The sequence below is a fragment of the Lagenorhynchus albirostris genome, chromosome 17, assembly GCF_949774975.1.
Source record: "Lagenorhynchus albirostris chromosome 17, mLagAlb1.1, whole genome shotgun sequence".
NCBI classification, from domain to species: domain Eukaryota; kingdom Metazoa; phylum Chordata; class Mammalia; order Artiodactyla; family Delphinidae; genus Lagenorhynchus; species Lagenorhynchus albirostris.
The window spans coordinates 35234115-35250915 of record NC_083111.1 but is presented as its reverse complement, the minus strand read 5'-3'; the positions used below and the strand labels follow the sequence as shown (position 1 = coordinate 35250915).

The 16801-nt window shown below is 39.8% G+C and overlaps 1 protein-coding gene across 5 annotated transcripts in view; it reads right to left on the bottom strand.

Moving 5' to 3' along the window:
• LOC132508361 (UDP-N-acetylglucosamine--peptide N-acetylglucosaminyltransferase 110 kDa subunit-like) overlaps positions 1-16801 on the bottom strand; it is a 162041-nt gene that overhangs the window by 38356 nt on the left and 106884 nt on the right. Inside the window, exon 6 of one of the 5 annotated variants that reach the window (XR_009536550.1) lies at positions 6317-6460. The exons of the other annotated variants lie outside the window; for them this stretch is intronic. The gene's annotated coding sequence lies outside the window, so the exon portion shown is untranslated. The remainder of the gene's footprint in view (positions 1-6316; positions 6461-16801) is intronic. 5 annotated transcript variants of the gene reach the window in all.

Here is a 16801-nt window from a genome sequence, read left to right as displayed (position 1 = left end):
CAAGGCAACCACGGATCTGTTTTTTATCTTTAGAGACAGACTTTTGCCGAGTTTAGAATTTCATGTAAGTTGAATAATACAGTAGGTGGCCTTTTGATCTGGCTTCACTTGCTCAGCATATGGTTTTTGAGATTCATTCATGTTGGGATGTTTTAAACCAGGACTTTAGCCTGGGTGGCTGATGTTGTCTGAAGGCACCTATAGGTACATCTGAGTCTCTGGCATTGTCACTGTCTGTTCTTGGCTCAGTATTTTCAACTTTACTAAGAAGCACAAGGTTGAAGTAAGGAAGATCATTGTCAGTATAATGGAGGTGAAGTGGGTTCTGTTATATAATAATATTCTCAGCAAAAATTGACCTGCTTGGAATCATTGTGTTGATAATCGACAAGGATTCTCTTCCTCCAAAAGCCTTGATACTATAAAACTTCTAAAGGACGCTGTCCTAGGACCCTTCTTTTAGTTTTCATATTTTGGGAAACATTTCTGGAAAATTCAAATGCTCGCAACCTGAAAGAAGCAATTATTCACCTGAAGGCTAACTCTGCTAAAGTTGAGTTGTCCGACCTTTACGTGCTGATAGAACCCAAATAGCCTTGCAAAACAATGCTCTCTTGTTGGATATAAGCACATAGATTGTTTAAGGTGGAGGTGTGTATGCAGTAAAGTGAAAAAACAAAGAATCTTTGAGTTTCCCTTGCTGTTTTTTTTATTTTTTCATTTAAGTTTCTATAGCGTATGCTAATAGCTCAGGGAAACCTCAGGTTAGTTTTAGGTCCACTCTTTACATAAATGTTGAAGTACTCCATACCCACCTTTTTTCTACCTTCGTTCTTTTCTTCCATCTTTCCTTTCTAACTTCTTATAATCCATTATACTTAATCCTGCATTTGCTGAGGTGGCAATTAGTGTAGGAAAATACTGTGAAATTTTGCTGTTCAGAATGCATGTTGACCAAATTCTATATTGAGAAAAGGTCTGAATTTACCCAGAGTAACCCTTTCTCAGAGTCTTTGAATAAACGCCATAGAAAGTGGGCTATATATAATATCCTGACAAGTATGTAGAACTCATAGCAATTGCCCTAAAGAGCTTACCTAGCGTAGATGCATATGAATGCATTTAATGATTGTTTTATTGGCAGCAGTGCCAACATACACAGTCTGTTTGGTTTTATATCATTCTCATTACCTGCTGTTTACCACTGTATACATTGCTAATGGCGTGGTTTCTATGGCTTGTGAATTTCATGGCCAAATAATATGTAATTTATTGCACACTTCAGTGTAGAAGATGGAGACTCCATAACTTTTCGTGTGCTCTTTGCCCCTTTGGAATGTATTACACTGAGATCAGGCAGAGTAATAAATTTATTTCAAATGTGCATGATAGCTAAACATCAATTAGGACTGATGGGCAATATTCTTCCAGCAACATAACAGTTTTTAAAGACTAAGCCATTGAACGTGGAGTCACTGAACATGGGACTCAGTTCACTGGGATCCTTCTTAGAAAAATAAAGGACAACTTGAATTGGATTTGTGTGGCTTATTCAAGTAGTAACTAATCAGCTACATCTTGGTGAACTTAATTTGTCACAATCGTTTGGTATTTTATTAACTCTCTTCCCCTTCTTCCCCCGACTCTCACGAGAACGGATCATGAGTATCTTAAAACATATTAAGTCATCTTCCATCCCTGTTAATCTAACTACAAAAGCACACTTTCCTTATCCAATGTAACTTACTGTCTTTTAGAGTGGCTGGGGTTTTAATTCTCTACAAAATTAAAACCAGCAAAGAGAAACATTTTCAAGGAACCACCGCACTGTAGCGCTTTAGAAAGAAAACTTTAGAATTAAGGGCAACTATATCATTTTATAGCTAAAGCACCTGAGGCCTAAAGTAGGAAGGTAACCATCAAGGTCAGGGAAGGGGTAGAAGATCAGGTTTCAAGCTGAGGAAGAGTCCACAGGGACTCAATCTGAGCAGGTCAAAAACTGAAAGGAGACCACAAATGTTCCGGGAAGGCTGGCATCTGGCCTCAAGTGTGGGATTCAGACAGGGAGTGGGCCCGGGGGGAACTGCGCTTCTGCAGTAGGCAGAGAAGTCCACCTCCCCTCCGGAAAGTGCCACTGACATCAGGGAGTTGAGGGGAAAGAGCAATGAATTCCAGTCCACCTGAGAAAGCAGGCCAGTCTGATTAACTCTGAATTTAGGCTTATTTCAGATACTTCTTGAGAAAGAACCTGGACAAGAGCAAGTCCCACACAGCCTCTTTTAAATCCATGCCCAGTATTTTCTGGTGGAGCTGCTTAAACCCTCCAAGTGACTCCAGTATTTTAATTTCACTCTGTATTTAATTCCGACAGTTCTATGACTGATTATTTAATGGGCAAATGAGTAGGGTCACAAAAGAGTGTGAATGTATTTTACAGGATGAGGATGGGTGGAGTGGAGCAGTCTGGAACAGGACACCAATAAAAAGGGATCTTGGTAAAGAAGAACGTCTATTAGAAATGGAGAGGAATTCGCAAGGAGATTAGTGCCTGACCCCACGCCCTTCTCTCTGCATGTTTAGAAGCTAGTTTCTAATTTTATTTTCATAGATGTGCCTGTGATGAATTGTCTTTTACCTCCACACTATTTATCACATGGACATATTGTGAAGTTTGTGTGAGAGAAAGCAAGTATTAGAATGTGTCTTGCAAGGAGCTATAAACACTTCTTGGAACAATCTAGGGTAGAAGGAAAAGGAAAGGAAGGTGGAAACAAAGGAGAAAGACAGCTAATGATGCTGGAGTCTCTCGCTGGGATTTGTGGTATCTCTTTTTGAAACTAAGTACAGAAAGTCAGACCTTGACTGATTGTTTCTTGATCACGGTTTGTTTTCATTTTTGTTTTTTTCTTGCTCTCTCATCAGTTACTCCAGCCAGTGCCATGTATTTTCAGTTTCAGTAAGCATGCCTGTCTTGTTTCCATTTGCATTATTCATGCAAACGTTGATTGAACTGATGACCCCGAGTTATCACGGAAACATTAGATACACCAGTGGATACATTTCTTAATTTTAGAAAAACATTACCGAGTGAAGGTTAAAATAACTCCTCTTAAATTTGTTATTAAAAAAAAAATTTTCCTAACATACAATACCTCATTGCCTAATAATGCCAGATAAATGAAGAATTCCTATGAATTCATGAATGCAGGCTAGTCTGTATATTTTTTGGCAGGTATGACCGTTACCGAGGGTAACGGCCTGGTTTGCTGGCCATGTCCTGTCTCCTAGAAAGTGTACTTTCTGTTGTCTTTCAGTTGGTCCATTGGATATCAGAGGTGAATTTATAAAACTATACTTCCCTTTACACTTTGTTTTGTTTTGTTTTACTTGAAGTATAGTTGATTGACAATGTTGTGTTTCAAGTGTACAGCCAAGTGATTCAGATATATATATTTATTTTTTCAGATCCTTTTCCTTTACAGGTTATTACAAGGTGTTGAATATAGTTGCCTGTGCTATACAGTAGGCCCTCGTAGTTTATCTAGTTTATATATAGTATACACTTACTTTGTATGATCCACGCTGGTCAGACCACATAATTATTTTCACTTCTGATATAATATTTTCTGGTCCAACCTCAAATCTTTGATGAGAAGATATTTTAAAATAAGTTTAGCATGTGTGTGCTCTAAATCCAACAGTAGTTATTAGAGATATGATTTTGCACTAGGTATTCCTCTCTTTTTTGTTCTTGGCCAACCTATTGAAAATTAGTTTTTATTTTCTGGTTGGTTTGCTAGATCTTTATGACTATAATAAAAGTCTTACATTTTGTCTCATATGTTAAAACACAATCTGAATTAGCAATGGATATTGTGCTATACATAAGGGCTGTGATATAAATATAGTTTCTAACTTCAAAAACATATAGCCTAGAAGGGAACACAGACACAAATGCAGCAATTATGGCAACTGCATTTGTTTACTAAGTGAAATAGTACTGAGATGGATAAAGTGCTAGCAAGCCTTGAACAGCCAAATCAGCTTCAGAAACAGATGTGCAGTTCTTTAAAAAACCTTTTTAACATTTTTCCAGCTACATGTAGCATATAACTTAGCATAAAATCGGTATGGGTTTTATTTTAAGTAATGTAGCATTTTGACATCCTCATAATGAAATTAAATCCAAAAGGAGATTTCTCTCCATGATCTCTTGAAATGGTCCTTGATCATCCACAATATTTCCCATCATCACAAAGGTGGTACCAAGGGCAGGGAACTCCAACATTATTAAAGTTTCATAAAGCAAAGTGAATTTTAAGAATATAATGTCCCCAAACTGATAAAGGACTTGACAGATAATTTCAAGGGAAGCATAAATTATTTTCTGTTTGTCAGGGGGCAAAAATATTTAGGTTGAGTTAATGAATGGTAGAGTTTTTGAGTGGAGAGTGTCCTTAAAATATTATGTAGATCTGTACTGTCAATAGATGCTAGCGTTTAAATATATTTATATTTAAATATAAATAACGTGGCGTTATTTATATTTAAACAAATTTAAAAATAAGATTAAAAATTCAGTTCCTCATTTGCATTTGCCATGTTTCAAAGATGTTTATTAGCTCCATGTAGCTGTTGAATACTGCTTTACATAGTACAGATATAGAATATTTTCATTATCAACAAAAATTTTATTGAGCAATACTAAAATTATACCCAGATATGCACAGAGAAGGCAACCAAGTCTCAAGGAAATAATATAACTTCCCCAAGATCACACAGCTGTGTTTTTAAAGAAAAACAAAATGACACAAAGGAAATAGTAAAAGAGGCATTAAAGAAACCCAGTAAGTTTCTGGAGCAGTCAAAGTAGGGTTTTAAAGTGCATACTTAGCTGTTAGCAGGGTTGAAGCTCTTGACGGTTGGTAAGATCTACCTGCCTTAATTTGGACATTAGCATTTTATGCAATGAATTAAAAGCAAAAAATAATTTCAACGAATGGCTACCAGCTCCATATTTTTAGCCACTGCTGTGCTTCCAGGTTATGTTTATCACTTTCATGTACAGGGCACCACTGTGAGATGTGACGGTTTATCTGACCCCAGAGAAATCAAGAAATCTTGTGGGGGTTATGGCTATATTTGAAAAGGTTGATTTTTAAAGGCATCATGCAGACTGGCCCTGTTTTAAAAGGGATTCCTGCCATCAAATAATCAACATGTAAACTGTCTTCTCACCTTGCAAAAGTCAAAGATAGCCCCTGCATCTTTATTATTTCGTTGAAATCCAAATATTATTTTTCCATTCTCTAACTTGTTTTCCTCACAGTGTGATCAACTATTGCCAAGGAAGGAAAGGTTAGATTTATCAATCAAAGATTGCTAAAGGCCCCCTAGGTAACTGAACCCTCAGGAGAAACAATCGTCATGTATTCTTTTTCTGTTGTTTCAGTATCTTCGTAAAGAGTCATTTCAATATGTTTGGTTCTGTAGCAGAGGTTCTGTGAAGTGCTTATCTTCCTCTGAGGTCCAGAAAGCCTGCAAGTCTGTGGGTAAAGATGGGTAAGGAGAGAGAGGGAAGGAGGCTAGAGAGAGGCTCAGTGCTGAGATAAGGACAGTGTTCTAAAGCCTCCTGGGGGTGAGGCTGGGGTGCACAAACACCCACGACTAATCTAGACAGAAACTGAATCATCAAGGGGACGGCCACTGTGAAGTCATGTGGTCACCTCTCCCTCTAGAAATAAACATTGCCCTCAGTAAGTCTCCTCCCACCCCAGAAGAGCATTAGGAAGGTCTGGAGAGGGGGATTATTGGCAGAAATGGAAAAAGCAGGTTGAAGGGATTAGCCTGGAGCAGAGAGCCCAAGAAACCCAAGCCAGTAGATGGAAGGCAGACTTTTCCTGGAAGTCTCCAAGCCCACGTCAAGTTCTGGGACCACCAAGTACAAGTCAAAGAGTGCTCATTAAACCCCTTTGGGCCCCCACGGGAGTGGAGGAAGACTGGACAGAGAGGGAGAAGGGGCCATTGAAGGTACAGTATTTACTATGGGATTTAACTCCTCAAAGGCCTCCCAGTAGCTTCAGATCTGCTCAAGAATCCTTCATGTCCTGCTGGTTTGCAGTGAGTGGCTCACAGCTTCAAGGCCTCCTCTGCCAGATGGAGAACTATTTCAAACATCCTGCCTCTATTTTGTACTCTAGCAATGCAGACAGGAAACCTGACCCCATTTTCAGGTTCTAAAGAGAAATTCTAAGTACCTGAAAGACTGAGGAACATGGTGGCTTTTATTTAAGATGTGGAGATAGAGAGCACATACCTGGACTTGGGCCTGCAGCAGCACCGAATTGCACCAAGAGTTCCCTTTATTTTCTCTCGCATCTCTGTTCCTCCTTTTCTGTCTGCTGGATTAGCCATGGGGACTCCAAGTTCTTCATTGTGTGGTCCTGGTACCAAGATTCTCCTGGGAATTATAAAGCTATTCACCTTCTACATCGAGCACTTCTTATTTTTTCCCCAGCAACATAAGTCATCCTTAAGAGTGGTCAGGGTGCTAGCTCTTAAATATATTTTAGTCATCCCTTTGTACATTAAATTCTCTTTCTTGGAGACTGCTCCTGACATGGTGTTCACCATGCTCCCAGCTGGCCTCCTGAAGTTCTGCCCTGCCTTCCCCAACAGGTACAGTTCAGGAGCTGCCTACCTCAGGGTGACAGGTTATCTTCTAGTTGCTTTATTCCTTTCCCTTTTATATTTAGAGAGTATAACTGGAATACATAAACTTCTCTATGACCACAGCTTTATTTGCAACCCACAGGTTTTGTTATGGCATATTTTCATTATCATTGAATTAATAAAATTCTAATTCCCATTGCAACTTTATCTTTGACCTACGTAATGATCAGAAGTATGTTTTTAATATCCAACTATTTGGTAAAATATTGGTTATATAGGTTTAAATTTCTTGCTTATTCAGAATCTTGTTTTATAACCAGAATATAGTCAATTTTATAAATGTGCCATGTGCACCTAAAAATTTCTGCATAATATATATATTCCATCATTGTTGGTGCGGTGTTTTATGTAAATTTAGGCCAAAGTTTTTCATGATGGTATTCAGATCTTCTATAATCTGCTGATTTGTTGTTGTGTTTCTATGTTTCTGATCTAGGTAATTTAGATTTTTCTATTTCTACTTAGATTTTTGGAATTTCCCTTCATATATTGCATTGAAGTTTAGATTTATAATATATTCTTTGTAAAGTAACAGTGGGTTTTATTATCCTGCCTTATCGCCAGTGATACTTTTTGCTTTCAAATCTATGTTAACATTAAAAAATCTTCTTCAATTTTACTTATTGTTGTTATGACATAACTTTTGAATCCTTTCATTTTCAATCTGACTCTTATCTTTTGTAGGTGGCATAGAATTATGTTTTTTGTTTGTTTCAATAATCCTTGTCCTTTAATTTGAGTATTTACAGTTAATGTATTTTCTTACAGACCATTTACTCCTTGTTTACTCTTTGTCCCACCTTGTTATGTTCCTTTTGCTCTTCTTTCTTCCTTTGAGATTTCTTCAAATTCCCTTTTCCCTTATATTAGCTTGTTAATTTTACACAAGTAGCAGTTACACATGTACCATGACTTATTAGCTCTTTTACTGCTTCTCAAGCAATGCTGAGATCTTAAATTTCTTTTACTACTTTTTCTTCTTCCATTTGTTTTAATGCATTCTAATTTTTGATATATTTTATTATTACTCTTTTGTGCTGTTAGATTTTATTTAGGTTTATCCACTTATTTCCGTGATAACTCGGGGTCATCAGTTCAATCAACGTTTGCATGAATAATGCAAATGGAAACAAGACAGGCATGCTTAATGAAACTGAAAATGACTTGGCACTGGCTGGAATAACTGATGAGAGAGCAAGAAAAAAACAAAAATGAAAACAAACCGTGATCAAGAAACAATCAGTCAGGTTCTGACTTTATGTACTTAGTTTCAAAACAAGATACCACAAAGCCCAGCGAGAGACTCCAGCATCATTAGCTGTCTTTCTCCTTTGTTTCCACCTTCCTTTCCTTTTCCTTCTACCCTAGATTGTTCCAAGAAGTGTTTATAGCTCCTTGCAAGACACATTCTAATACTTGCTTTCTCTCACACTAACTTCACAATATGTCCATGTGATAAATAGTGTGGAGGTAAAAGACAATTCATCACAGGCACATCTCCTATGAAAATAAAATTAGAAACTAGCTTCTAAACATGCAGAGAGAAGGGCGTGGTGTCAGGCACTAATTTCCTTGCGAACTCCTCTCCATTTCTAATAGACGTATTTCTTTACCAAGATCCGTTTTTATCGGTGTCCTATTCGACTGCTCCACTCCGCCCATCCTCATCCTGTAAAATACATTCACACTCTTTTGTGACCCTACTCATTTGCCCATTAAATAGTCAATCATAGAACTGTCGGAATTAAATACAGAGTGAAATTAAAATACTGGAGTCACTTGGAGGGTTTAAGCAGCTCCACCAGAAAATACTGGGCATGGATTTAAAAGAGGCTGCATGGGACTTGCTCTTGTCCAAGTTCTTTCTCAAGAAGTATCTGAAATAAGCCTAAATTCAGAGTTAATCAGACTGGCCTGCTTTCTCAGGTGGACTGGAATTCATTGCTCTTTCCCCTCAACTCCCTGATGTCAGTGGCACTTTCCGGAGGGGAGGTGGACTTCTCTGCCTACTGCAGAAGCGCAGTTCCCCCCGGGCCCACTCCCTGTCTGAATGCCACACTTGAGGCCAGATGCCAGCCTTCCCAGAACATTTGTGGTCTCCTTTCAGTTTTTGACCTGCTCAGGTTGAGTCCCTGTAGACTCTTCCTCAGCTTGAAACCTCATCTTCTACCCCTTCCCTGACCTCGATGGTTACCTGCCTACTTTAGGCCTCAGGTGCTTTAGCTATAAAATGATATAGTTGCCCTTAATTCTAAAGTTTTCTTTCTAAAGCGCTACAATGCGGTGGCTCCTTGAAAATGTTTCTCTTTGCTGGTTTTAATTTTGTAGAGAATTAAAACCCCAGCCACTCTAAAAGACAGTAAGTTACATTGGATAAGGAAAGTGTGCTTTTGTAGTTAGATTAACAGGGATGGAAAATGACTTAATATGTTTTAAGATACTCATGATCCGTTCTCGTGAGAGTCAGGGGAAGAAGGGGAAGAGAGTTAATAAAATACCAAACGACTGTGACAAATTAAGTTCACCAAGATGTAGCTGATTAGTTACTACTTGAATAAGCCACACAAATCCAATTCAAGTTGTCCTTTATTTTTCTAAGAAGGATCCCAGTGAACTGAGTCCCATGTTCAGTGACTCCACGTTCAATGGCTTAGTCTTTAAAAACTGTTATATTGCTGGAAGAAGAAATATTGCCCATCAGTCCTAATTGATGTTTAGCTATCACGCACATTTGAAATAAATTTATTACTTTGCCTGATCTCAGTGTAATACATTCCAAAGGGGCAAAGAGCACACGAAAAGTTATGGAGTCTCCATCTTCTACACTGAAGTGTGCAATAAATTACATATTATTTGGCCGTGAAATTCACAAGCCATAGAAACCACGCCATTAGCAATGTATATATACAGTGGTAAACAGCAGGTAATGAGAATGATATAAAACAAAACAGACTGTGTATGTTGGCACTGCTGCCAATAAAACAATCATTAAATGCATTCATATGCATCTACGCTAGGTAAGCTCTTTAGGGCAATTGCTATGAGTTCTACATACCTGTCAGGATATTATATATAGCCCACTTTCTATGGCGTTTATTCAAAGACTCTGAGAAAGGGTTACTCTGGGTAAATTCAGACCTTTTCTCAATATAGAATTTGGTCAACATGCATTCTGAACAGCAAAATTTCACAGTATTTTCCTACACTAATTGCCACCTCAGCAAATGCAGGATTAAGTATAATGGATTATAAGAAGTTAGAAAGGAAAGATGGAAGAAAAGAAGGAAGGTAGAAAAAAGGTGGGTATCGAGTACTTCAACATTTATGTAAAGAGTGGACCTAAAACTAACCTGAGGTTTCCCTGAGCTATTAGCATACGCTATAGAAACTTAAATGAAAAAATAAAAAAAACCAAGCAAGGGAAATCAAAGATTCTTTGTTTTTTCACTTTACTGCATACACACCTACACCTTAAACAATCTATATGCTTATATCCAATAAGAGAGCATTGTTTTTCAAGGCTATTTGGGTTCTATCAGCATGTAACGGTCGGACAACTCAACTTTAGCAGAGTTAGCCTTCAGGTGAATAATTGCTTCTTTCAGGTTGCGAGCATTTGAATTTTCCAGAAATGTTTCCCAAAATATGAAAACTAAAAGAAGGGTCCTAGGACAGCGTCCTTTAGAAGTTTTATAGTATCAAGGCTTTTGGAGGAAGAGAATCCTTGTCAATTATCAACACGATGATTCCAAGCAGGTCAATTTTTGCTGAGAATATTATATAACAGAACCCACTTCACCTCCATTATACTGACAATGATCTTCCTTACTTCAACCTTGTGCTTCTTAGTAAAGTTGAAAATACTGAGCCAAGAACAGACAGTGACAATGCCAGAGACTCAGATGTACCTATAGGTGCCTTCAGACAACATCAGCCACCCAGGCTAAAGTCCTGGTTTAAAACATCCCAACATGAATGAATCTCAAAAACCATATGCTGAGCAAGTGAAGCCAGATCAAAAGGGCACCCACTGTATTATTCAACTTACATGAGATTCTAAACTGGGCAAAAGTCATCTCTAAAGATAAAAAACAGATCCGTGGTTGCCTTGGGGTGGGAGATGGGGATACTTTTGCAAAAGCCTAGGAGGAAACTTTCTAGGGTTTCAGAATTGTTATCTATCTTTATGGGGGTGGTAGTTAAACAAATGTATACATTAATTAAAAGTCACTGAACCGTTGACTAAAAATGTCTGCATTTTATTGTATGTAAATGATACCTTAATAAGGTTGATTACAAAATGAACCAAAACCAAAACAAAGCAGAAGAAAAACCTCTCAAGACCTCAAAGGAAATACACTGCTTTCTTCCAGGGTACCAGATTGGAAATGAGGCATTGGTCTGTTCTACCCTCAGATTATCCCTAGGATTATCTAGTCTATTTTAAAGCACTAGAGTCCCCTATCGGGAAAACTCACCCCATGTTTAATTACTTTGATTTCTTCTGTGCCTCTTCTCCCAACACAGTGAAGCCATTCACGGAAGGAAAACCAGCTTTTTCCAACTTTGCATCACCACATATTCTTTCCAAAGCTATTATTTATGGAATGGAATTTGGCTACACTTTGTAAAAATCTAGTTTATCCAGGTAACATCCAGGTAACATCTGTGCAACAATTAACGATACTCCAAACTGTGCTAAGTGTTCTACTTTGTAGAGTGTAGAAGCATTAACACAGTGCATCCTTGTAACCGCCACGGAGGCTGGGTCCTGTTAAGCCCATGCTACAGATGAGAACACAGAGACCTTGAAGCCTTAAGGCACCCGGCCGGGGTCACCGAGCTGGCAGGAGTCCTAGGCCGCACGCCCCGTCTAGTGCACGCACACCCGGGCACTGGGCACCGGTTCTAGTGCCCACCCTCCACCTTTAACCATTTAATACCCCGCTTCTCAGCGCCCACACGAGGGCCCCTGGAAGCGGGAAGTACAAACCTGTCTCGACAAGCCGTGGCTGGAAGAAGCTCTGGATACAGATCAGGGGCAGAGGGTGCTCAGGAGTGGCGCCCAGTCTACCCCACGGAGGCGGTCGGCGTTAAGTCCAGCAGGCCCTCCCTCAGGGAAGCCCGCACGGAGGGCAGAGGCACCGAGTCCTGCAGCGCGCACAGGTCCTCAGAGCGCGAGAAGGAGTCGGCCGTGCTGTCCGGGCGGAGCTTCACCGAGTGATCATGGCCTGAGCGCGGCCTCGGGGACGCTGGCTGCAGACAGGATGCCCACACCCGCCTGGGGGCACCGGCTCGCCTCCCGGCCCCTCGGGCGCCCACCGCCCGGCGGCTGCTGCCCCGCATCGTGCGCAGGACCGGCGTAGCAGCCAGAAGACATAGGGCCACGGGCCCCACCTAGGCCGGGGCCTCCATGCCGCGCTCCGGAGCCCACGCGCGGCCTGGTGTTGGCGCGGGCATCAACGCCCTCCCGAGCCGCGGGGTTGCGGTTTAAGCCTCCGGGCGGGCCCGTGGGGGCGGGGCTCGAGGACTTCTGCGCGCTAGCCGCGCGTCCGCACGCAGACCCGCCTCCCATGGCGACGCGGCTTGAGGAGCAGCACGCAGACCCGCCTCCCCTGACGACGCGGCCTGAGGAGCGGTGTCGGCAGCTTCGAGACTACGGCAGCGCGAAAGGTAGGAGGTGTGGAAAATTTGGGGTTTCCAAAAAGCGTTTGCTGACTGATCCAAACAAAAGTGAGACATGGTTGTATCAGTGCATTTTAAAAAGTAGTTAAACTCCCGCAAAGTGTCTGTGCTCGCCCCGCCCAGGAGAGAGCGTGAACTCCGTGAGGGACACAGGAAAGGCTGAGTGAACGTCTGCCTGTGGACCCTTACCTGGTGCACGCGTGTGTGAATTTCTGCGGAGAGCTCTTAATTTCTGTCGTTTCTGCTGACTTGACACGGTGGTTGGCAAACGGTGACATGTTCCGTGCATTCAGGACATGATCGTGGTTCCTAATAATCACTTTGTTTTGTCCTGACACCTCCACAGAGAATTTACTACTGAATATCCACTTTAGAGAAGAGAAACTGAGGCGTAGGAAGTGAAGTGACTGAGTAAGAGGAAGGACTCAGACAATTGGTGTTAGTAAATTAGCCCTGCAAGGAGGCCGTTAGCCTGCGGTGGCTCTAGCGATGCGGCCGCCTACTTAAACCAACCAAAATCTAAGCCTGTCAGCGCCTCAGGGTGACGAACACCGCTGAGGACACCCAGTCCCAAACCACCAACTAGGCGTTAAAGCCATAGCAAATCACTCGTTTCCTTGCTTTGCTTCTGCCCTTTTAAAATAAACATCTCTGCAGCTCCTATGGCTGGAGTGCTCCTCACCTCTTCCGCTTTGTGCTGCCTGAATTGAATCTATTTTTGCGCACATAAAGTGTTAAAATTTTAAATATGCCTCAGTTTGTCTTCTAAGATTGGCCGTAGAAGTTGGATTTGTGTCCAGTTTCTAGAGCAGTGGTCGTCCTCTGGTCAGGCCTTAGGCGTTACGTGTACAATGTTTCTCTTCTACCACCACCTTCTGGATGCCTCCACCCACTACCAGCTCCCATGCATCAGTTCCCCTAGATGTGGTCAGCAATGGCTTTTACATGCAGCGTGCTCACATTATAACAGCGCAGACACTCCTCCGTCCTCCAGCCAGCGTGTGAAGTGAAACATTACCATTCCTGTTGAAGAGTCTCTGGTGTGACCACTTTCCCAAGCACAGCAATTCCCCAGCTGACCCTGGGTAACCACTCCTCTGAACTTGGTCTCCATCACTGGCATGGATGTCTTTCTATGTAGGCTACAATTTTAAGTATTCTTAAACTGCATATCGTATTCTATTTTGTTTTCTCTTGTTACTTGCTTTATTTAGTGTTATCTTTGCTAGGTTCATCCATGCTGACATGTAAAGATCTGTCTAGTTCATGTACTTTCCTCGCTACGTAGGATTCTCATGTAGGGAAATCCAGTAATTTATATGTGCATTTTCCTGTTGATGGACATTTAAATTGTTTCGAATTTTAAGTATGATTTCTTTTTAAAAAAATTTTTATATACTTTTTAAAGGTTACTTTACATTTACAGTTATTACAAAATATTGGCTATATTCCCTGTGTTGTACAATACATCCTTGAGCCTGTCGTACACCCAGTAGTTTACATCTCTCACTTCCCCACCCCTGTATTGCCCCCTCCTCCCCCTCCGCACTGGCAACCATTGGTTTGTTCTCTATATCGGTGACTCTCCTTCTTTTTTGTTATATTCATTCAATTGTTGTCTGTTTTAGATTCCATATATAGGTGATATCCTACAGTGTTTCAGAGTTCAAAAGACTCTCACGACAGAAGCCAAAAGGTAAGAGCCATTTTACATTGATAAAAAGCATTTTAACTATGTAGAAGCAGAAAATGAAAAGAAAGAACTTTGCATTACATTTAATAAAAGCTTAGGGAGATCTTTGTGGTATATTAGTGAACTTATTTGTGGAAATTTAGCCATGTACATTGTGTTGGAGAGGCACCAAGAGTTCAAGGACTCTCACAATTTGAGTACACAATTGCCTTACTTGTAGGCATGGTGGCATCCATTTACATAACAATGATTTGGAGGATGTTGTGTTAGTCAGCTCTTGCTGTGATAATGCTTTGGAACAAATCGACCCAAAACTCAGTTCCATAAACAAGAATTTATTTTTCTTGGACCTATTGACTAGCTGCAGTGGCTCTCTTTTAGACCTCTAGATGGCTGGTTTTGCTCCGTGTTTTGGGTCAGTTTGAGGTCTGTAACACACATCTTCCTCTGGAGCCCAACTGTGAGGCTGCAGCTCCCAGGCCCTGTCTTCTCACAAAGTTCACTGAAACATAAGAGGTGAGCCCAACTGCACAAGCCCATTTAAGGCCTCTGCTGCTCATTGAAGGCCATCATGTCTGCTCACACTTCATTGGCCAAAACATGTCACAGATCTAAGCTGTATTTAGAATATGTGTATTTGTTTAAAGTTGGGTGCCCTCACAGAAGAATATTGCCTTTTGGACAGTGTTACCTTAGCATTTTCATTGGCATTTGCAAACGTGATAAACGCCGTGTGCACTTTTTCACCTTTGAGAACTTTCTGAAATTGTGGGACCATTTCTATTGGAAAAGAGGAAGGTACACTTTAGAACTCAACTCTAGTTATGGCATTGTTGGGAGAAGAATTAATGAGATAAGGTCAATACAAGTGAAAGATTTGGGATCACATATTCATCATTAACATTAGCATTCTACAGAACATTCCTGGAGAATTGTGATGCTTGCTTTATGTGATTTCTATCATAAATCATTAGAATTTGACCAGGACACTTCAGTGAAACATACATCATACAGCACATCGCATTTTAGTTTTTCCTACCACTCCACAACTTATCATCAATACTTCACCATAACTCAGAAACAGAAACAGAAACTGAGTGAGTTCATTGTTAGCAGACGGGCTTCACAAGCAATACTAGTAGAAGTTCTTCAAATGATAGCAGACAGTAACTCAAGGCATACAAACAAAACAAAGAATGCTGACTAGAGCAGTTGTGTAGGGAATTATAAAAGATACTGTAATTTCAAATTTCTTCTCCTTTCTTCTCTTAACAAATTTAAAAAGTAAGTGCCTAACCAATATGACTATATTTGGATTGTTCTCTATATAACATAAAAAAAATCATATATTTGATGATATGGCACAACGAAGGCAGTGAGAACAAAGCTGTGTTAGAATAAAAATGACAGTAGATCATAAGCTGAATCCGCAGGAAGAAAGGAAGAGAACCAGAAATGGTAAATAGATTACCCGACAAACTCAAAAATATTTATTTGCTCAACTTTCTTCTCTAAGCTCTTTGAAAAAATAAGCTTGTGAGAAGTAATTATTATAATATGTTGTTAAGTATGTAACATATATAAATGTAATAAAAACAAAAAAGAGGGGAAGGCATACAGCTCTATAAAAGTACAGTTTCTGTTTCTATCTGGAATGAACCTACTAAAAATCTGAAGAGATTCTGAGATGTATTACATAAGCCCTAGTGCAGCCATTACTCAAACAATGTGGTTAAAAATCATTAAAGGAATTACATGTTACAGTAGAAAATATCTACTTACTATAAAAGGAAAATGGAGGAACAACAACAATAACAAAAAAACAAAAACATGAGACATGTAGAAAACCAAAGGTAAAATGATAGACATAAATAAATCCTACCATATCAATAATAAAAACTAAATGTAAATGAATTAAACAGTACAATCAAAAGGCAGATATTGTCGAACTGGGTATTAAAAAATGTTTTCTATAGGAGACACTGCTTGGATTCAAAAGTCTAATGTGTACAAAGTAAAAGGATGAAAAAATATACCTCATGCAAATAGCAACCGTAAGCATTGCTGAAGTGGCTATACTAATACCAGAAAAAATAGACTTTAAAACAAACAAAAAGGTTACTAGATATGAAAAGGGACATTTTATGATAAAGAAAGGGAAGATACAAAAATCTTTTACATATTTGCCCTGAACAAGGTAAAACCAAAATACATGAAGAATACCAAAATCCATGAAGAATTGAAGGAAGAAATAGATAATTGCACAACATTAGGTAGAGGCTTCAGTACTCCACAGTCAATAATGGATAGAACAGTTAGGCAGAAGATCAACAACGATATAGAAGACTTGGACGAGACTATGAATTAACAAGACCTAATAAATGTTTACAGAACACTCAACCAAACAGTAAAATACTCATCCTGCTCAACTACATGTGAAACGTTTTCCAGCATAGATGACATGCTAGGCTGTAAGAGAAGAGATTGAAACCCACATACATTGCTGGTGGGAATGTAAAATGGTGCGGCCATTTTACAGAACAGCTTGAGAGTTCCTGCAAGTGTTAAACATAAAGTTACCCTATGACCCAGCAGTTCCACTACTAAATACATACCTAAGAGAAATAAAAACTTATGTCTGCACAAAAGCTTGTACGTGAATGTTCATAGAAGCATATTTCTAAAAACAAA